The sequence below is a fragment of the Anomaloglossus baeobatrachus genome, chromosome 4 (assembly GCF_048569485.1).
Source record: "Anomaloglossus baeobatrachus isolate aAnoBae1 chromosome 4, aAnoBae1.hap1, whole genome shotgun sequence".
Taxonomy (NCBI): domain Eukaryota; kingdom Metazoa; phylum Chordata; class Amphibia; order Anura; family Aromobatidae; genus Anomaloglossus; species Anomaloglossus baeobatrachus.
In genome coordinates, this window is record NC_134356.1 from 688363578 (window position 1) to 688379157 (window position 15580).

Here is a 15580-nt window from a genome sequence, read left to right on the forward strand (position 1 = left end):
ATACCACTCTGGACTCACATCACGTACGGACATTTTTGGACTTACCTATTGCCCTTTTGTGTCCCGGCTGCTGCGCATTTAGGGCTTCTGGGGGGATTGCCAGACAGTCCCTGTATAGGGGTTCGCTCTTGGTGGTCTCCCTGGGGGAGTCCGGTGCGCGGTCCCGGGAATTCCCTTTCGCTCCGTCACTGGAAGGTATTTCCTGTATTTATGTTCTACTGTGTTTTTGTTCCGTTTATGTACATATTTGCTGGTTGCATATTATAAACGTCTTGCACCAAGAACTCGTCTCTGGTTGTCATTGCCCTAACGCAATCGAAATCCTCAATACATACAATAGTATTACAGCCAGACTCGGGAAGACCTAACATTTGTACAGGCACCTTGTGTCGTGTTGTTCCGGGGAACAGTTGCCTGACGTCTGCCTGGGGCCACCACTCTGCTTCTTACTGCCTGTTGGGATGCTACGCCTCCCTCCCCCTGTGCACTGCTGTCCTCGCTCTGCATATCCTCCTGCCAGGTTGGGTCAGTTACTGGATCATCCACCACGTCGTCTTCCTCTTCCGCACCCTGCTCCTCCTCCTGACTTCCTGACAATTGTGTCTCATCATCGTCCACCCCTTGTTGAGACATGTTGCCAACTTCGTGAGAACGTGGCTGCTCAAATATTTGGGCATCTGTACATACAATCTCGTCATGGCCCACTTCAACAGGAGCTGGCGAGAGGCCAGAATTTGTGAATGGAAACGTGAACGAACAGCTCTTCCGAGTGTCCAAGTGTGGGATCAGTAATGTCCGTGGACGTGTACTCGGCCTGGTGGTAGGAAGGAGGATCAGGTTCTGAAATGTGCGGTGCAGTATCACGGCTACTGACACTTGACCGTGTGGAAGACAGAGTGTTTGTGGTGGTGCCAATCTGACTGGAAGCATTATCCGCTATCCAACTAACAACCTGTTGACACTGGTCTTGGTTCAAGAGCGGTGTACTGCTGCGGTCCCCAAGAATTTGGGACAGGACGTGCGAGCGACTAGATGTGGCCCTTTGTTGTGGCGAAATTAGAGCTTGCACACAACCTCGGTCTCTGCCTGCACCACCATCACGTCCACTTCCTTGTTCGTTGACAACGCCCTTGCGCATTTTGCAATGCTGTGCTGACGTGTATATTCACTACTTGTGCGTTATATCCAAGTTTTTGCAAAACTCACACAAATGCAGCGGAAAGCTGCCACCAACAGGCACACACGTGCGGTTTTTAAATGCAAGCACGGAGGCACTAAGAACCTAACAGGTCTCTATCCAGGGACAACGTGGAGCCTCCCAATTTTTGGCTGCCCTGCCTAAGGGCTATACTACAATAGACCCACTTCCTTACAATGGGCACTTCAGGTTTACAGGCCCTCATGCACGTCTGTATGCAGGGGCATTGGTGAACCTCACAATTTTGGACTGCCCTGGCAAAGGAAAATACTACAAAGACTCACTTCCTCAAAATGGGCACATTAGACTCAAGAGGCCTTCATGTACGTCTCTTCTCAGGGACATCGGAGTGCCACACAATGTTTTCACGTAAAATCTTTCATGTATTAATCTCAAAAAGTAACATACACCAGCTCTATCTCACTATTGGGTATGTGCCCTTAACATTTCCGCCATGAAAAATCATTTTGGGGTCATTTTGGAAGGTTTTCTGGTGAGTCCGTAAAAATGGCGTAAAACGCGGACAAAATTGTTCACAGCTGTGACTTTTCAGTGATAAATGCTTCAAGGGGTCTTCCCCATGCTGTTGCCATGTCATTTGAGCACTCTTCTGACACTTTTGTGACATTTTTAGGGTTTCTCCATGCTGCCGGGGGGTCATTTCACAAAAATACTCGGGTCTCCCATAGGATAACATTGGGCTCGTTGCTCGGGCCGAGTACACGAGTATCTTGGGAGGCTCGGCCCGAGCTTCGAGCACCCGAGCTTTTTAGTACTCGCTCATCACTAATCTTAAGGAATCGATGGAGTGCAGTTGATTACCGTACCGGTAGAAATACACCGAAAGGCTCTTTTGACCCACATGTTTACATTGATGTTATCGGAGTGCCCAGGGGGTCCCTGATGAATATAAAGCTAGAGACCAAGTCAGGGCGGGATTTGAATCCATTATCCCCATAATTACTGTAAATAAAAATGTAGACTGGATTAATTATATCTACTATGATCAGCAACGTTTCGTTAACTATAACCGAGATGCCTTACAGGGACTAGCAGAACAACTAGATCTGACCTCCATCATGGCTTACCAAAATAGAATGGTTTAGATATGATCTTCGCAGAAAACAAAAGTGGAGTCTGTAAAATGGTGGGGGATGTTTGTTGCACAAATATACCAGATAACACTGGAGTGGATGGGAAGGTCACTTTAGCTATAAAGAAGCTCACTACACTGTCTGAAGAATTAAAGAAGAATTCAGGAGTAAAGACCACTTTACACGTGGCGATTTATTGTGCGATCGCAACCGCCCTCATCGTTTGTGTGTCACAGGCAATTTGTTGCCCGTGCCGCACAAAGTTGGTAACCCCGTCACACGCACTTACCTTCCAAATGACCTCGCTGTGGGCGGCGAACATCCTCTTCCTGAAAGGGGAGGGATATTCGGCGTCACAGTGACGTCACACAGCGGCCGCCCAATAGAAGCTGAGGGGCGGAGATGAGCGGGACTTAACATCCCGCCCACCTCCTTCCTTCCACATTGCCGGTGGACGCAGATAAGCTTCAGTTTATCGTTCCCGGTGTGTCACACAGAGCGATGTGTGCTGCCTCGGGACCAATGAACAACCTGCGCACAGAAGGACATTCAATTTTTACAAAATGAGCGACATGTCAACGAGCAACGATAAGGTGAATATTTTTGCTCGATCACAGTCACTCGTACCTGTCACACGCTATGATATGTCAAACGATGTCGGATGTGCATCACTAACGATGTGACCCTGATGACATATCGTTAAATATATCGTAGTGTGTAATGGGCCCTTTACCGACCGCTGAGGAGACTATTTTGGGTGGACGAGTTCTTTTAAAGGCTGGTTGATCCAGATAGGGACCGCCATAAGTATAGTATTAGTTATATTACTAGCCATTCTGGTTTGTGTAATTCCGTGTTTAAAGAAAATATTTTCCAAAACAGTTGAAGTATCATTAGGAGGGACCTTTCCTTTACTCGAAACAGAATACCTAAGCATGACAGATGATAGGCCCATAAAGACTAAGGGCCACTTTACACGCTGCGACATCGCTAGCATTTGCTGACGATGTCGAGCGCGATAGCACCCGCCCCGTCGTACGGCCGATATGTGGTGATCGCTGCCGTAGCGAACATTATCTCTATCGCAGCGTCACACGCACATACCTGTTCAGCGACGTCGCTGTGACTGCCGAACAATCCCTCCCTCAAGGGGGAGGTGCGTTCGGTGTCACTGCGACGTCACCGCAACGTCACTAAGCGGCCGGCCAATAAAAGCAGAGGGGAGGAGATGAGCGGGACGTATCATCCCGCTCACCTCCTTTCTTCCTCAAGGCGAGGTTCCTCGTTCCTGCGGTGTCACACATAGCGATGTGTGCTGCCGCAGGAAGGATGAACAACATCGTACCTGCAGCGGCAACGATAATTGGGAATGGACCTTCATGTCACCGATTAGCGATTTTGAACGTTTTTGCAACGATCAAAATCACTCATAGGTGTCACACGCAACGACATCGCTAACATGGCCGGATGTGCGTCACAAATTCCGTAACTCCAACAACATCGCTTTAGCGATGTCGTAGCGTGTAAAGCGGCCCTAGCACGACCCTTTCCCCCAGTTACAAAATGACTCTGCTAGAATAAACGGAAGAAGAGAGGACTTAGAGAACCTAGGGACATGAGAAAGCCCCACTACAAAGGGTGAGGACTCGCCTAGGAATCCTTGGTCTCAAACCGTTGAAGAAAACCCTTTCCCCTCTCCGCCCATGTCTCAAATTTCAGTTAGACAGTCTTTTGCACAGATATCTCTACCTCTCTTCCTAAGGGATTACAGTACCCTTAGAATTCAGAAATGGCAGAAATAAGTCTTTAGGGGGGACTGTTGAGGATAAGAATTGAGTAACCAAAAATACTTAATTCAGCCATTTCATAGACTAAAGGACCCATTACACGCAACGATTTATCTAACAATCTCATGAGCGACGTGACATGCCAAGATCGTAGTTATGATTTGCCGAGATCGCACATAGGGCGTTTATTAATGGTCACACGTAACGATCTCACAAGCTACGCCAAATCATTCAGCGATATATTGTTTGACCAAGGCGGTCGTGTGGATGTTGTTCATCGTTTGCAGAGTGTCAAATGTACCAATATGTCTGCTGGGATCCAAACGACGAACAATATTTTGAAAATGAACGACGTGTCAACGATCAACGATTTTCAAGCTATTTGCGATCGTTCGGAGTCGCACATAGGTGTCAAACTCAACGACGTCGCTAACGATGCAGGATGTGCGTCATGGAAACTGCGACCCCGCCGACATATCGTCAGATAAATCGTAGCGTTTAACGCTGCCTTTAGTTATGTAGTTTAGTCAATGTAATCTAACACACACATTTATGAATGCTTTTGTTTCTTACTAACATGTATATATATGGCTCAGTGATAGGAAACAAAGGGTGGTTATTAATGGTACGTACTCGGACTGGGTCTCAGTTCATAGTGGGGTACCACAGGGGTCAGTATTGGGCCCGCTTCTTTTCAACATATTTATAAATGACCTTGTTGGGGGCATGCGGAGTAGAATTTCAATATTTGCAGATGATACTAAACTCTGCAGGGTAATCAATACAGAGTAGAGTTGAGCGCGGTTCGCGGTTCGAGGTTCTCCAGTTCTAAGCTCGAGTGATTTTTGGGGCTGTTCGAGATCGAACTAGAACTCGAGCTTTTTGCAAAAGCTCGATAGTTCTAGATACGTTCGAGAACGGTTCTAGCAGCAAAAAGCAGGGCTTTTTACAGCTGCAGTGTGCAGGAGCCATCGCTGGCAGCCTGCCACAAGCTGGTAACCAAGATAAACATCGGGTATCCAAGCAAAGCGCTTTGGTTAGTAACCCGATGTTTATCTTAGTTACGCGCAGGAAGCCCACACTTCCCGCTCAGCTCACTCCACCCCCTCCTGCCCGCGGCATGTACACATACATATACACACACACACTCTCACTCACGCACACCCCCCCCCCCCAGCTGCAGTGTGCAGTAGCCATCGCTGGCAGCCTGCCACAAGCTGGTAACCAAGATAAACATCGGGTATCCAAGCAAAGCGCTTTGGTTAGTAACCCGATGTTTATCTTAGTTACGTGCAGGAAGCCCACACTTCCCGCTCAGCTCACCCCGCCCCCTCCTGCCCGCGGCATGTACACATACATATACACACACGCACACACACACACACACTCTCACACACACCCCCCCCCCCGCTCGGCTTACCTGCGGTGATGAAGTCCCGCCATCCCGACCTCAGCGCTGTCACTGTCCTCCATGGCCGCCGCTTGTCACATCACCTATCGCTTCCGACCCGAGACTGACACTGGCGGTGACGTCACGGACCTCTCGTGATACTTGATGTGAAGGCGCCGGTCATTGACCTCAGTGACAGGGGCTTTCGGCAGTGCTGGAGATCAGCGCAGGTAATGTACCTCGCTGACAGCAGCACTTGTCATCCCCTGCAGTGACCTGGGCTGACCCATTGATGTTAGCTCAGGTCACTGCACTGCTCTCCCAGCCAATGGGGAACATCCTGCTCTTCATTGACTGGGACAGTGTGGATCGTCATGGCAACCCCTTGGATTACACCAGACCTGGATTTGTTTTTCAATCTAATAAATTGGTTAAAGAGGGAATGTTTTGGGGAGTGTTTTTTCAAATAAAAATGTGTTTGTCGTCTATTTTTTTTTATTACTGACTGGGTTGGTGATGTCGGGTATCTGATAGACGCCTGACCTCACCAACCCCAGGGCTTGATGCCAGGTGACATTACACATCTGGTATTAACCCCATATATTACCCCGTTTGCCACCGCACCAGGGCGCGGGATGAGCTGGGGCGAAGCACCAGGATTGGCGCATCTAATGGATGCGCCACTTCTGGGGCGGCTGCGGCCTGCTATTTTTAGGCTGGGGACATTCCAATAACCATGGACCTCCCTAGTCTGAGAATATCAGGCCCCAGCTGTCTGCTTTACCTTGGCTGGTGATCCAATTTTGGGGGACCCCTACGTGTTTTTTTTTTAAATTATTTATTTAATTTAAAATAACAGCGTGGGGTGCCCTCAGTTTTGGATTACCAGCCAAGGTGAGGTTGCCAGCTGTGGTCTGCAGGCTGCAGCCGTCTGCTTTACCCTAGCTGGCTACAAAACTAGGGGGAACCCTACGTCATTTTTTTTTCATTTTTTTGGCTAAATACAAAGCTAAGCACCCCTTAGTGCCACATGAAAGGTACCAAAGGGTGCTCCACTTTTTCTCCACTTTTTCTTCTCTTAATCTCCACTTTTTCTCCACTTTTTTCTCCACTTTTTTCTCCACTTTTTCTCCTCTTATGCTCCACTTTTTCTCCACTTTTTCTCCACTTTTTCTCCACTTTTTTCTCCTCTTATGCTCCACTTTTTCTCCACTTTTTCTCCACTTTTTCTCCTCTTATGCTCCACTTTTTCTCCTCTTAATCTCCACTTTTTCTCCTCTTATGCTCCACTTTTTCTCCACTTTTTCTCCACTTTTTCTCCTCTTATGCTCCACTTTTTCTCCACTCTTTCTCCTCTTATGCTCCACTTTTTCTACACTTTTTCTCCTCTTATGCTCCACTTTTTCTCCACTTTTTCTCCACTTTTTCTCCTCTTATGCTCCACTTTTTCTCCACTTTTTTCTCCACTTTTTCTCCTCTTATGCTCCACTTTTTCTCCACTTTTTCTCCACTTTTTCTCCTCTTATGCTCCACTTTTTCTCCACTTTTTCTCCTCTTAATCTCCACTTTTTCTCCACTTTTTCTCCACTTTTTCTCCACTTTTTCTCCACTTTTTTCTCCACTTTTTCTTCTCTTATGCTCCACTTTTTCTCCACTTTTTCTCCACTTTTTTCTCCACTTTTTCTTCTCTTATGCTCCACTTTTTCTCCACTTTTTCTCCACTTTTTCTCCTCTTATGCTCCACTTTTTCTCCACTTTTTCTCCTCTTAATCTCCACTTTTTCTCCACTTTTTCTCCACTTTTTCTCCACTTTTTTCTCCACTTTTTCTCCTCTTATGCTCCACTTTTTCTCCACTTTTTCTCCTCTTAATCTCCACTTTTTCTCCACTTTTTCTCCACTTTTTCTCCACTTTTTCTTCTCTTAATCTCCACTTTTTCTCCACTTTTTCTCCACTTTTTTCTCCTCTTATGCTCCACTTTTTCTCCACTTTTTCTCCACTTTTACTCCACTTTTTCTCCTCTTATGCTCCACTTTTTCTCCACTTTTTCTCCTCTTAATCTCCACTTTTTCTCCTCTTATGCTCCACTTTTTCTCCACTTTTTCTCCACTTTTTCTCCTCTTATGCTCCACTTTTTCTCCACTTTTTCTCCTCTTATGCTCCACTTTTTCTCCACTTTTTCTCCTCTTATGCTCCACTTTTTTCTCCACTTTTTCTCCACTTTTTCTCCACTTTTTCTCCTCTTATGCTCCACTTTTTCTCCACTTTTTTCTCCACTTTTACTCCTCTTATGCTCCACTTTTTCTCCACTTTTTCTCCACTTTTTCTCCACTTTTTCTCCTCTTATGCTCCACTTTTTCTCCACTATTTCTCCTCTTAATCTCCACTTTTTCTCCACTTCTTCTCCACTTTTTCTCCACTTTTTCTCCTCTTATGCTCCACTTTTTCTCCACTTTTTCTCCACTTTTTCTCCACTTTTTTCTCCGCATTTTCTTCTCTTATGCTCCACTTTTTCTCCACTTTTTCTCCACTTTTTCTCCTCTTAATCTCCACTTTTTCTCCACTTTTTCTCCACTTTTTCTCCACTTTTTCTCCTCTTATGCTCCACTTTTTCTCCACTTTTTCTCCTCTTAATCTCCACTTTTTCTCCACTTTTTCTCCACTTTTTCTCCACTTTTTTCTCCACTTTTTCTCCTCTTATGCTCCACTTTTTCTCCCCTTTTTCTCCTCTTAATCTCCACTTTTTCTCCACTTTTTCTCCACTTTTTTCTCCTCTTATGCTCCACTTTTTCTCCACTTTTTCTCCACTTTTTCTCCACTTTTTCTCCTCTTATGCTCCACTTTTTCTCCACTTTTTTCTCCACTTTTTCTCCTCTTATGCTCCACTTTTTCTCCACTTTTTCTCCACTTTTTCTCCACTTTTTCTCCTCTTATGCTCCACTTTTTCTCCACTTTTTCTCCTCTTAATCTCCACTTTTTCTCCACTTTTTCTCCACTTCTTCTCCACTTTTTCTCCACTTTTTCTCCTCTTATGCTCCACTTTTTCTCCACTTTTTCTCCTCTTAATCTCCACTTTTTCTCCACTTTTTCTCCACTTTTTTTCCACTTTTTTCTCCGCTTTTTCTTCTCTTATGCTCCACTTTTTCTCCACTTTTTCTCCACTTTTTCTCCTCTTAATCTCCACTTTTTCTCCACTTTTTCTCCACTTTTTCTCCACTTTTTCTCCTCTTATGCTCCACTTTTTCTCCACTTTTTCTCCTCTTAATCTCCACTTTTTCTCCACTTTTTCTCCACTTTTTCTCCACTTTTTTCTCCACTTTTTCTCCTCTTATGCTCCACTTTTTCTCCCCTTTTTCTCCTCTTAATCTCCACTTTTTCTCCACTTTTTCTCCACTTTTTCTCCACTTTTTTCTCCTCTTATGCTCCACTTTTTCTCCACTTTTTCTCCACTTTTTCTCCACTTTTTCTCCTCTTATGCTCCACTTTTTCTCCACTTTTTCTCCTCTTAATCTCCACTTTTTCTCCTCTTATGCTCCACTTTTTCTCCACTTTTTCTCCACTTTTTCTCCTCTTATGCTCCACTTTTTCTCCACTTTTTCTCCACTTTTTTTCCTCTTATGCTCCACTTTTTCTCCACTTTTTCTCCTCTTATGCTCCACTTTTTCTCCACTTTTTCTCCACTTTTTCTCCTCTTATGCTCCACTTTTTCTCCACTTTTTTCTCCACTTTTTCTCCTCTTATGCTCCACTTTTTCTCCACTTTTTCTCCTCTTAATCTCCACTTTTTCTCCACTTTTTCTCCACTTTTTCTTCTCTTATGCTCCACTTTTTCTCCACTTTTTCTCCACTTTTTCTCCACTTTTTCTACTCTTATGCTCCACTTTTTCTCCACTTTTTCTCCTCTTAATCTCCACTTTTTCTCCTCTTATGCTCCACTTTTTCTCCACTTTTTCTCCTCTTAATCTCCACTTTTTCTCCTCTTATGCTCCACGTTTTCTCCACTTTTTCTCCACTTTTTCTCCTCTTATGCTCCACTTTTTCTCCACTTTTTCTCCTCTTATGCTCCACTTTTTCTCCACTTTTTCTCCTCTTATGCTCCACTTTTTCTCCACTTTTTCTCCACTTAATGTCCACTTTTTCTCCACTTTTTCTCCACTTTTTCTCCATTTTTTTCTCCACTTTTTCTCCACTTTTTCTCCACTTTTTCTCCACTTTTTCTCCACTTTTTTCTCCACTTTTGCTTTTCTTATGCTCCACATTTTCTCCACTTTTTCTCCACTTTTTCTCCACTTTTTTCTCCACTTTTTCTCCTCTTATGCTCCACTTTTTCTCCACTTTTTCTCCACTTTTTCTCCTCTTATGCTCCACTTTTTCTCCACTTTTTCTCCACTTTTTCTCCACTTTTTCTCCACTTTTTCTCCTCTTATGCTTCACTTTTTCTCCACTTTTTCTCCTCTTAATCTCTACTTTTTCTCCTCTTATGCTCCACTTTTTCTCCACTTTTTCTCCTCTTATGCTCCACTTTTTCTCCACTTTTTCTCCACTTTTTCTCCACTTTTTCTCCTCTTATGCTCCACTTTTTCTCCACTTTTTCTCCTCTTATGCTCCACTTTTTCTCCACTTTTTCTCCACTTTTTCTCCACTTTTTCTCCTCTTATGCTCCACTTTTTCTCCACTTTTTCTCCACTTTTTCTCCTCTTATGCTCCACTTTTTCTCCACTTTTTCTCCTCTTAATCTCCACTTTTTCTCCACTTTTTCTCCACTTTTTTCTCCACTTTTTCTTCACTTTTTTCTCCACTTTTTCTCCTCTTATGCTCCACTTTTTCTCCACTTTTTCTCCTCTTATGCTCCACTTTTTTCTCCACTTTTTCTCCTCTTATGCTCCACTTTTTCTCCACTTTTTCTCCACTTTTTCTCCTCTTATGCTCCACTTTTTCTCCACTTTTTCTCCACTTTTTCTCCACTTTTTTCTCCACTTTTTCTCCACTTTTTTCTCCACTTTTTTCTCCACTTTTTCTCCTCTTATGCTCCACTTTTTCTCCACTTTTTCTCCACTTTTTCTCCACTTTTTCTCCACTTTTTTCTCCACTTTTTCTCCTCTTATGCTCCACTTTTTCTCCACTTTTTCTCCACTTTTTCTCCACTTTTTTCTCCACTTTTTCTCCTCTTATGCTCCACTTTTTCTCCACTTTTTCTCCACTTTTTCTCCACTTTTTCTCCTCTTATGCTCCACTTTTTCTCCACTTTTTCTCCACTTTTTCTCCACTTTTTTCTCCACTTTTTCTCTACTTTTTCTCCACTTTTTCTCCTCTTATGCTCCACTTTTTCTCCACTTTTTCTCCGTTCTTTTTCTATGGTCGGTCTACCCATTAGCTCTGCCATGCATACTGTAGCTCTACACCTACTGCACATGTTACTTTATGATTGACATCTCTTTCGTACCAGAGCTGTCTAAGTCTACTCTGACCCCATATTTGTCATTACTATATTGTCCTTGTACTGTATTATGACATTTGTATCATGTGTTTCATTTCTTGCTGTGTTGCAATTTTTTTGCTGCATCCCAATTCTCCACTTTTTCTCCACTTTTTTCTCCACTTTTTTCTCCACTTTTTTCTCCACTTTTTCTCCTCTTATGCTCCACTTTTTCTCCACTTTTTTCTCCACTTTTTCTCCACTTTTTCTCCTCTTATGCTCCACTTTTTCTCCACTTTTTCTCCACTTTTTCTCCTCTTATGCTCCACTTTTTCTCCACTTTTTCTCCTCTTAATCTCCACTTTTTCTCCACTTTTTCTCCACTTTTTCTCCGCTTTTTCTCCACTTTTTTCTCCACTTTTTCTTTTCTTATGCTCCACTTTTTCTCCACTTTTTCTCCACTTTTTTCTCCACTTTTTCTCCTCTTATGCTCCACTTTTTCTCCACTTTTTCTCCACTTATGCTCCACTTTTTCTCCACTTTTTCTCCACTTTTTCTCCCCTTTTTCTCCTCTTATGCTCCACTTTTTCTCCACTTTTTCTCCTCTTAATCTCCACTTTTTCTCCTCTTATGCTCCACTTTTTCTCCACTTTTTCTCCTCTTATGCTCCACTTTTTCTCCACTTTTTCTCCACTTTTTCTCCACTTTTTCTCTACTTTTTCTCCTCTTATGCTCCACTTTTTCTCCACTTTTTCTCCACTTTTTCTCCACTTTTTCTCCACTTTTTCTCCTCTTATGCTCCACTTTTTCTCCACTTTTTCTCCACTTTTTCTCCTCTTATGCTCCACTTTTTCTCCACTTTTTCTCCTCTTAATCTCCACTTTTTCTCCACTTTTTCTCCACTTTTTCTTCACTTTTTTCTCCACTTTTTCTTCACTTTTTTCTCCACTTTTTCTCCTCTTATGCTCCACTTTTTCTCCACTTTTTCTCCTCTTATGCTCCACTTTTTCTCCACTTTTTTCTCCACTTTTTCTCCTCTTATGCTCCACTTTTTCTCCACTTTTTCTCCACTTTTTCTCCACTTTTTCTCCTCTTATGCTCCACTTTTTCTCCACTTTTTCTCCACTTTTTCTCCACTTTTTTCTCCACTTTTTCTCCTCTTATGCTCCACTTTTTCTCCACTTTTTCTCCACTTGTTCTCCACTTTTTTCTCCACTTTTTCTCCTCTTATGCTCCACTTTTTCTCCACTTTTTCTCCACTTTTTCTCCACTTTTTTCTCCACTTTTTCTCCTCTTATGCTCCACTTTTTCTCCACTTTTTCTCCACTTTTTCTCCACTTTTTCTCCTCTTATGCTCCACTTTTTCTCCACTTTTTTCTCCACTTTTTCTCCACTTTTTCTCCACTTTTTCTCCTCTTATGCTCCACTTTTTCTCCACTTTTTCTCCGTTCTTTTTCTATGGTCGGTCTACCCATTAGCTCTGCCATGCATACTGTAGCTCTACACCTACTGCACATGTTACTTTATGATTGACATCTCTTTCGTACCAGAGCTGTCTAAGTCTACTCTGACCCCATATTTGTCATTACTATATTGTCCTTGTACTGTATTATGACATTTGTATCATGCGTTTCATTTCTTGCTGTGTTGCAATTTTTTTGCTGCATCCCAATTGTACCTCTACATTGTTCGAGTTTATGTTATTGTTCTCTCACTCTTATGTGATACTGATTATTGTCATTTTTCATGATTAGATGCAGATAAGTCCAGTCTGACGAAGGCTCAGGCCGAAACGTCATTTGTAACTTGTTTTGGACAAAAACATATATGCTTATGAAAAAAAAATTTCTTAATACGGACCAATAAAGAGTGATTTTGCATTACTATCCATTGTGACTTACTGACTTAGTCTGGGAGATATAGAGTGCCGAGGTTACTCACTAATTTTATCTATTATTACCTCCTATTAGCACCTATATACCAGTGAGCAGAGCTTCCTCTACAGTAGTTCTCCTGATTAGGCATGCCCTTACCTCATGAGCAGGGCATTGCAGCTTTGGTAGCAACCATTACGACATGGACTCTGCTGCTGTGGACCCGGGGAGAGTGAGTGCAGATTCATTGCACCCACACTCCTCACATGAAGGGTCCGCACTCCTAGAAAATGGGGGATACGTTCCCTGAGTGTCTCCCCCCCATATTCTAGACGGTCCAGAGTCGTCGTGGGACCCCTTTATTTTTTTTCTTACAATAAATTGGTGAAAGAGGAAATGTTTTGGGGACTGTTTTTTCAAATAAATTTCTTTTGTCGATTTTTTGTTTTTGTTAGTACTGACAGTTTATGATGTTGGGTATCTAATAGACGCCATGACATCACAAACTGCTGGGCTTGATCTCAGGTGACTTTACAGCTAGTATCAACCCGATTTATTACCCCGTTTGCCACTGCACCAGGGCACGGGATGAGCTGGGGTGAAGCGCCAGGATTGGCGCATCTAGTGGATGCGCCACGTCTGGGGTGCCTGCGGCCTGCTATTTTTAGGCTGTGAAGGCCCAATAAATATGGACCTTCCCACCCTGAGAATACCAGACCACAGCTGTCCGCTTTACCTTGGCTGGTGATCCAATTTGGGGGGGACCCTACTTTTATTGTGTAATTATTAATATTTATAAAATAATTATAAAAAAGAGCCTGAGGGGACCTCCACATTGGATCCCCAACCACGGTAAAGCTGCCAGCTGTGGTTTTCAGGCTACAGCCGTCTGCTTTACCCTAGCTGGCTATCAAAAATGGGGGGACCCAACGTCATTTTTTTTTTTAACTATTTTTTAAATAGAAAAAATTAATGGGCTTCCCTGTATTTTGATTGCCAACCAAGGTAACGGCAGGCAGATGGGGGTGGCAACCCATAGCTGTCTGCTTTATCTGCGCTGAGAATCAAAAATACCACGGAGCGCTACGTCATTTTTTTAAAGATTTATTTTTACAGCACTGTGATGTCCAGCAATCAAAATACAGGGAAGCCCATTTTATTTTTAGTTATTTAAATAAATAATTTAAAAAAATATATATGGGCTCCCGCTGCATTTTTTGTATTGCTAGCTAAGGGTAATCCAAGCAGCTACTGGCTGCTAACCCCCACTGCTTGGTGTTACCTTCACTGGCAATGGAAAATCCAGGGAAGCATTTTTTATTTTTTTTGCCAAAAAACTACAAAAAAAGGACATGAGCTTTGCCATATTTTTGTATGCTAGCCAGGTATAGCAGGCAGGTGCTGGAAGAGTTGGATACAGCGCCAGAAGATGGCGCTTCTATGAAAATGCCATTTTCTGAGGTGGCTGCAGACTGCAATTCGCAGCAGTGGGGCCCAGAAAGCTCAGGCCAACCTGTGGTGCGGATTCCAATCCCCAGCTGCCTAGTTGTACCTGGCTGGACACAAAAATGGGGCAAAGCCTACGTCATTTGTTTTCTAATTATTTCATGAAATTCATGAAATAATAAAAAAAGGGCTTCCCTTTATTTTTGGTTCCCAGCCGGGTACAAATAGGCAACTGGGGATTGGAGGCAGCCGTACCTGCCTGCTGTACCTGGCTAGCATACAAAAATATGGCGAAGCCCACATAATTTTTTCAGGGGGCAAAAAAATTCTGCATACAGTCCTGGATGGAGTATGCTGAGCCTTATAGTTCTGCAGCTGCTGTCTGTCTGTATGGAGAAGAGCAGACAGCAGCTGCAGAACTACAAGGCTCAGCATACTCCATCCAGGACTGTATGCAGAAGTTTTTTGCCCACCAAAAAAATGACGTGGGCTTCGCCATATTTTTGTATGCTAGCCAGGTACAGCAGGCAGCCACGGGCTGCCTCCAACCCCCAGTTGCCTATTTGTACCCGACTGGGAACCAAAAATATAGGGAAGCCCGTTTTTTTTTAATGATTTCACTTATTTCATGAAATAATTAAAAAACAAACGACGTGGGCTTCGCCCCATTTTTGTGTCCAGCCGGGTACAAATAGGCAGCTGGGGATTGGAATCCGCAGCACAGGTTAGCCCGAGGTTTGTGGGCGCCTCTGCTGCGGATTTCAGTCCGCAGCCGTCCCAGAAAATGGCGTTCTCATAGAAGCGCCATCATCTGGCGCTGTATCCAACTCTTCCAACAGCCCTGGAGCCGGGTGGCTTGTTGGGTAATCATGAGTTAATACTGGCTTTGTTTTACCAGCCAGTATTAAGCCAGAGATTCTTAATGTCAGGCACGTTTGACCCGGCCATTAAGAATCTCCAATAAAGGGTTAAAAAAAAGACACCACACAGAGAAAAAATACTTTAATAGAAATAAATACACAGACACATTAGAGACTCCATCTTTATTACCCCCTGTCAGCCCTCCACGATCCTGCTCTTCTGTCTTCTTTATTTCTAGTGTAGTAGTAGTGACGATTGTAGTGAGGAATCGGATGAGATTCACCAGCTCATCACTTGGGGCTGGGGAACCTCCATCCTCACTACAATGCTCACTACAATCGTGCAGCAGCGTGCAGCCTTCACTCCGTGAGTGATCACTGCTGGCTGCTAGCGGTAACCCTGACAGACGCGTTACCATAGCAACGGTGCTCTCGGAGCCGCGGTTAGTGGTGACGTCACCGCTAACTGCGTTGCTATGGCAACGGTGATCTCCGTTAATGACCGGCTGTGTCAGCC